This window comes from Sciurus vulgaris, assembly GCF_902686455.1.
Source record: "Sciurus vulgaris genome assembly, contig: HiC_scaffold_144_arrow_ctg1, whole genome shotgun sequence".
NCBI classification, from domain to species: Eukaryota; Metazoa; Chordata; class Mammalia; order Rodentia; family Sciuridae; genus Sciurus; species Sciurus vulgaris.
Window position 1 is genome coordinate 1 of NW_027632909.1, and position 7,317 is coordinate 7,317.

The following is a 7,317-nucleotide window of genomic DNA, read 5'->3' on the forward strand; positions in this document are numbered from 1 at the left end:
AATAGTCTCCAGAGCAAATTTTCCATTTCTTAAGGCTATAATTCCAACAAAGCTATAGAAATATATTTAAATGCACATGTAGGTCCTCAAAATGGACTGGCAAAAATTGAGCAGTCTTGTGCTATGTTGTGTAATAACATAACCTCAAGGCAGTGTGACTTTTACTATAAATAATCATCATGCATTTATTCTGTTCATTAAGACAAATTTTCTGACCTTCAGTCTCTTCTACATTTTTTCATTCCTTATTTAAAGGTAAATTTTCAACATCATCATTTCCATAGTTTCCCTTAATCAGGTTTTGGAATAAATATTTTATTCCCTGCTCTGCTGAAAATTGTTGGGTTTGATGAGAAGATATAACCAGAAAGACCAGGTTTCTATTGATCTCTAACATCACATTTCTGTGTAAAGTCTGCTGAGCAGGATCCAGACATTTCCATCCCTCTTCAGAGAAATCAATGGCCACATCCCTGAATGTCAATTGTTTCTCTAAAGGATCTAGGAGAGAACTGTTCTTGGCATTTTCTTAAATCTGATAGCTTCTGGTTTTCCTTAGCTTGTGGCCACAACTGCTTCTCTTCTGTGTTGATGGAGTCCATTTCCTGACTTTCGGGATACTTAGTGTTCTCCCTATTTTTTTTCAGCAACTGTGTAGCCCAGAAACTGGGGCTTCTGATATAGTCTAGAAATGGATTCAAAGAATGGTGGGTTCCAGACACAAAGGGGTATTTTAATTTTTATTTGATTTTTTGTGTTTTTTGTTTCTAAGATTTCTGTTTGGTTCTTTTCCAGTATCTCTATTGAATTTCTCATATCTTGTAGTGACTTCCTTGATTCATTCAGTTATTTTTCTGTGTTCTCTTGGAATTCATTGAACTCTTAAATAATCATTCTTTTTGAATTATTTATCTGGTATTTCATCCACCTCCATATTACTATAGTTAGTTTCTGGTGAGTTTTGGACTTTATGAAGTGTCATAAAAACATTTTTCATATTTCTTGTATTCCTGTTTGGAACTACTGCATCTGTTAGGATGTCTTTTTCTTCCGCTTTTATGTGAGGACCATTTTAAGCACAGCCTTTTCTTGGGGAAGTATTTTGGAATATCACATTGTGAATTGTATATGTTTTCAACTGTTGTATGTATTTTCCCTGCTAGTTTGTTGGTGATTATTAGTGAATTGTGATACAGCATGTATAGTGTCAGAGCTTAAGGAGCCAACATTCTGTGTAGCTCTTTGGAGAGTGGGGTCCTTCTCATAGATCAGGCAGTTGTCTTGCATGCAGCAGGGTATATGCAGTTCATACTCTGTTGGTGCTCTTATAGACTTGACAACTCTTTATGTTCTAAAGGTGTATGGGGACAGTCTAGATTGAGGCCATCCATAGGTGTGGTGCCTGGAATCTATGTTATTTCTCTCTGTTTTTGCTGCAGGACTGTATGTTCATGAGTGGGGCCTAAGCCCTAGAGACATTTGTACTTGGGGTCTGGTTGTTAGTTTGGGATTTTTGTCTTCCCCATCCTTTGTGTTAATATTTGGTGAAATTTGAGCAAGATTAGATTGTTATGAAATAAGGTCTGCTGTCTCTTGGTGGGAGCAGGAGTGACTCTACCCTATGAAACTGTACTGTCACATTGGATTCTCAGCACCTCAAAGGAAAAAGAAAAACAAACAATAGCAGCAAACAATATGCAAAATTTAAATAAACACCAGGTGCCTGCTAGGACATCTGTAACATTAATAATCACAAAAACAGGAATGGTGACATTTGAAATTCGCAAAAGCAAAACAAAAAAAAAGTCATGAACTGGATCTAGAATATAAAAAATTACCACATTATCAGTACCTGCAGATAAATGGTGGGCACAGAAATTATATAATCAAAATAGTTCTAAAAGACTTTAAAAACAGAGTGTGTTAAGAGAAAATAAAATGATGTATGAGGGCAAAGGGATGTTTACAATATCCAAAATGTAATGAGAGAAAGATGAAGAGAGATAACTAGTGAAGGACATGAAAAAGAAGGAAAATATTAAATAAAGGAAAAAATATGTTATAGGTATACTTACATATGTGTTATATGTAAACATACATGGAAAAGGATTTGGTCAATAGAGAAAAACAGAGAGTAGAGTAACAAAAGAAGAAAATGAAAAATAAAACAACAAACACCTCCCACTAGTCCTAAAAAATTGCAAGATAATGAAAGAATAATAAAATTATGAAAAACAAAAAGGAAACAAATGTTTGCATATGTGTATATATAAACCAGTCACCAAATTCTACCAGATCACAAAAAAATATGTAAGAAACCTCAAAGAATTGTTAACCACTAAGTTGAGTGAAACAGGACAAGGATGAATATTTACTGTTCATGTCTGACTACCGTTCTTTCTGTTACTTCTTGTGCTATGCAACCTGTATACAGAGTGAGGACTAGGAGTTGTTAGACCTTTCTTTTTTCTGTGTTTATTACCAAAATGCTAATTGCAGTGGTCTGGACACAAAGCTGATTGTAATAACTCTCAACTTCCTTGTTCCCAGTTTGAGGTAAATGAAAAGAGAAATGCTGTTCATTGAATTTTTTCTTTTTCTTTTTCTTTTTTTTTGGGGGGGGGATGGGGACAGACTAGTTTGAAGGACTCCTAGGCAGGGCAGATGTAGAGTTCTAAATGGAAAGTTTCAACGGCCATTGTTTGGATCTGATTAGAATGTTGGAAATTTGTTGGGTGGTATCTACTCCAGAGAGCATCAGCACATTCCCAGAGCCAGGCAAAGGCCACACTCTTCTGGGCATCTGAAACTCTGGAGCCTCCCAGGAATTTCACTTCTAGGGAAAAGTAACCAACAACCATAGGTGCAGGGTGCATATTCTAACATACTCCATCACCCATGTATATGGCCTTCAAATGTTTCGCACCTGAATGTAATCATAAACATTGGTTGAATTTCTCATCTTCCTTCAGTTACCATACTCATCATGAAAATGATTTAGTTATACATCTTTAATATCTCTTCATTTACCTCCCTGGATAGAAACTCTGCTCCTGCTTCAATCACATACTGCCAGATGCACCCTAGGCCTCATGGTAGAAAGTGGCCAGGACAGTGTAGCAATATTTGCTATAATCTCCTAGGTTTCTGTAGCATCAAGCTCCAGTGTGACATACTCAAGGTTTCTCTTTGCCTCATCTATTTTCTCACAAGTAGGGAAACCTGGAACATTTTTCAAACATCATAACACTGTGCACACTATAAGTCATAAGATCATACTGCTTTTCTGTTTTTTAGATATTTCCTGTGCCAAATTACTACAATGTGTTTCTCTGTCCTTCTGTTTGTGTCACCTTCTACTTTGCAGTGACTCAGTGTCAGTGCTACCACCAGTTTATCTCCAATGTACTTTTAAATTTTGTTTTAATTAGTCATACATGACAGTAGAATGCACTTTGACACATCTTACATAAATGGAGTCTAACTTCTCATTCTTATGTTTGTACAAAATGAAGAGATACCCTGGTCATGTAAACATATATGCACATAGGGTAAAAGTGTCCAATTCATTCTCTTATCCTTCCTACCTCTATGTCCTCTACCCTCCCTTCACTCTTCTCTGTCTCTTCAATAAAAGAAAATATTTTAAATACTGCAGTTTTAGTCTATAGATCAGTTCAATCTTTCAAAAGGTTATTTTTTTTTCTTGATTCTAGTTCATCTGCCAGGATAAGTTTATTATGTCAAAACTGGTCTTAAGTCTTTCGTAGGATTAGGATTCAAGTTTGACAACTCAGCATTTTGCTCAAAGCAATGTATGAAGATCTTGGGTGATAATATAATTTATTAAATCTGTTCAATAGACACATGTTAGACTTCTCACAAAAAGCAAAAACAAAACATAGGGCCCAGAAAGAGTTAAAATATGGGACTGTTTCCACAGTGGTTTGCTAATTTTCCATAATTCTTGTTGAATTGGCTACACTTTGCTTCCACCCCAGTCACATACGCTGTCCTCTCCTAACACAGGATCATCTAAAACCATCAGAAAAAATTGATTTTCCTCTAATGTTGAACTCTACACTATCATCAGTCTCTTCAAATAAATGAAAATGTCATGAGATTTAGTGACTTTGGTTTCATTTATTACTCAAAAAACTCCTGTGATAGCAGCACTTAGTACATATTTGTGGTTATAATTAAATATGGAATAAAATAAATGAATAAATCTGTGTCACTTATGTTGGAACAACAGCACAAACCACTATTCTGTTTTTACAGATGAAGGCATTTCTGTTGGGTGAAACCACTTTATGTGCCTGGTGAGTGGAAGTAATAGAGTCGAACCTCCTGGCTCCCTCTTCTACAGTGAGGGTCCTGGTGAGACTTGAGTTGGTTTGCCTTGCTTAAAAATCTGTTGGCTGTAGGTACCTAGCACAATAGTAAATGAAAGTTATGTAGTAAAATTCTAATAAATCATCAACAAAACAAAAAAGAGGAGGAAATTATAACTAGCTAATTATCATTTTAAGAAACCATGAGCACAGGGTTGAGGTATGGCTGAATGGTGGAGGGTTTACCTGGTGTGTATGTGACATGAGTTCCAACCCCCAAACCATCAGAACAAACAAATTTAAAAAAAAACATGAGGATAGGCCTGGGTGCAGCTCAGTGGTGGAGTTTGAACTACATGCATGTTACCTGGGTTTATCCCCAGTACCTCCCAGCTGCCTCCCACACACAAAAATGACACTCCTTCAAAACAGGCAGAAACATTGGAAGGGCAGGAGCTCCAGGTTGCTAAGTGCAGCCTCAGAGCAGAGCCACCAGAGCGGCAGCTTGATATGCAACAGTAGCTGTTATGAAACAGCAGCTGAAAACAAGACAGGAATTGTCTGTAAAGAGGTTGAAGTATTAACTCCCCAGACCTTGAGACAGTCAGAATTAATAAGAGAACTCTTCATAAACAGTGTTCATAGCTGTACATTCTCTGAAGATGTTGAGACAGGGCAATCACAATGGTGACATTCCTGACAGTGAAACCAACATTGTGGGGTCCTGGGTCATTTCCAAGTGTGCTATGCATGTTAGCTCATCTAATCTTGTCCATGTTCCACAGGAGGAAGGGACCTTTATTGTGGCTCAATAAAGAAGCAAAATCTGGGCCTGTTCATAATACCTGAGCTCAGGGGCTGGCATGTAGCTTACTGTTGGGCCAAATGCTTAGTATGCATAAGGTGTGTTCAATCCCAGTGCATGCACAAATAAATAAATGTGCATTTTACACCATAAAAACACTAGGATTTTGAACTAGATAAACAGGAATAGAAGTTATACTCCTAACTTCTGAAAATTATTGTATCCACCCAATGAAAACAAATAAACAACAACAAAATCCTCTCCAGAACACAGAATTTGTTCAATTGTTAAACACATCAAGATAATATCATAGTAATGAGGATGAACAGTTGTCAACTTCTGTACCCAAAACTGTATATGATGAATTAATGAGAAAAATATTTTTGTGATGTTGCAACTTATTCAGAATTAAAAACATGTATATAATATCAAGAGCTTTACCCCATCATAGACAAAATGTTGCATAAATTAATCCTTCAAAAACTTACAAACAATAGGAACAATAACAATGGAGCATCTTCTCAATTTGAATAAAAAGAATGTCATGTACTCGAATGAATCATTACTTTAAAAATGCTAGGCCCAGGGTACAGATAAGAAGAGGGAGAGATCAAGGGCTTGTGGGTTGCTCATTGGTAGAGAACTTTCCCAGCTCATCTGAGCCTCTGGCTTCCATCCCCAGAACCACAAAATGCATGCATAAGTGACTAAGTAAATAGGAAGAAGAGGTCATACTGCACTTGCTAACATGGCTCTGGGACTTCTCTCCCCTTCCCAGACAGGAACTGTGCCCACACATGCCTAACTCCACCTTGATGATGGACTCTCTTCTGGTAGCATTCTCTGATGTGCAAGACCTGCTGGTCTTACTTGCTACATCGTTCTCTCTAATTTACTTCATGACTAATGGAAAACATTCTCATCATGGTTGTCACCACCATCGACAAGAGTCTCCACACGCCTATGTATTTCTTCCTCAGAAACCTGTCCATCCTGGACGTTTGCTACATTTCAATGACAGTCCCTAAGTCATGCAAAAATTCCTTGCTGGGCAGCAGTGGCATTTCAAGGGCAGGGTGTACAGTTCAAGTGTTCCTGGTGGTTTTCTTTGTGTATGTGAAGCTCGTGTATCTCACTGTCATGCCTTGGAGTGCTACGTAGCCATATGCCAGCCCCACTACTTGGCAGTCATGAGCCCTGGCACATGCACCTGAATGACTCTGGCCTCACTGCTCAGTGGTCTGATCTACACTGCTGTGCACACCAGCAATACATTCTGGTTGCCCTTCTGCAGGTCGAACATTGTCCAGCAGTTGTTCTGTGACATCACCTCTCTGCTGAAGCTCCCTTGCTCTGACACTTTCAGTAACAAGGTCACTGCTGCTGTCTCTAGCCTGGTGATCAGTGGAGGCTGTTTTGTCTTCATCCTAAGGTCTTATATTTACATCTTCTCTACTGTGCTCAGGTTGCCAGCTGGAGCAGATAGAAAAAAAGGACTTCTCCACCTGTGTCCCCCACATTCTCATGGTGTGAGAATGAGCTGAGTCCCCACAGCTCAGGCTTTTACATCTACCTGAGGCCATCTGCAGTTTCCGCCACCACCCACGATATTGTGCTTTCTGTATTCTACTCCATCATCCCCCAACTCTTCAACCCTGTTATCTACAGTTTCAGAAATGAAGAAATAAAATGAGCTATCAAGGAAATCTTGACAAGCATGTTTAATTCAGGAAATACACTGGAAATGAAAGAGGCTTGCCCTAAGCTACTCACGTTTTTGGTAATAAACTGAGGTGATTCATTAGGATAGATTATTGCATATTTCTTATGTGAATATAATACATAAGACCATTAAAATACATCCTACATCAACATTTTCCTTTTGAGAAGATTTTGGATAATTTGGATATGCCATGGGTAACAGAGTGGACATTAAGAAGAATGACCTGATATACCTGTTATTCAATTTAAAAGACTCTCACTAAAATCCAACTTTAGGAGGCTGGGTGTAGCTCAGTGGTACCGTGCTTGCCTAGCAGGTGTGAGACCCTGGGTTCAATCCTGACCACTGAAATATAACCCATCTTAGAAAGCCTAAATGTTATTTTTAGGAGGATTCTGTGTTAAAATTCTATTGTACAGTCATGCATTTGTTAAATAGTAATAAACTTAAGATTA

General features: G+C 38.0%; 1 pseudogene across 1 annotated transcript; it reads left to right on the forward strand.

Annotated features, from left to right (window-relative positions):
* Positions 1 to 5,936: 5,936 nt before the first annotated feature.
* On the forward strand, positions 5,937 to 6,931 carry LOC306652205 (olfactory receptor 14C36-like; annotated as a pseudogene). Its single transcript has one exon. The product of its transcript is annotated as an olfactory receptor 14C36-like (transcript).
* Positions 6,932 to 7,317: the final 386 nt, after the last annotated feature.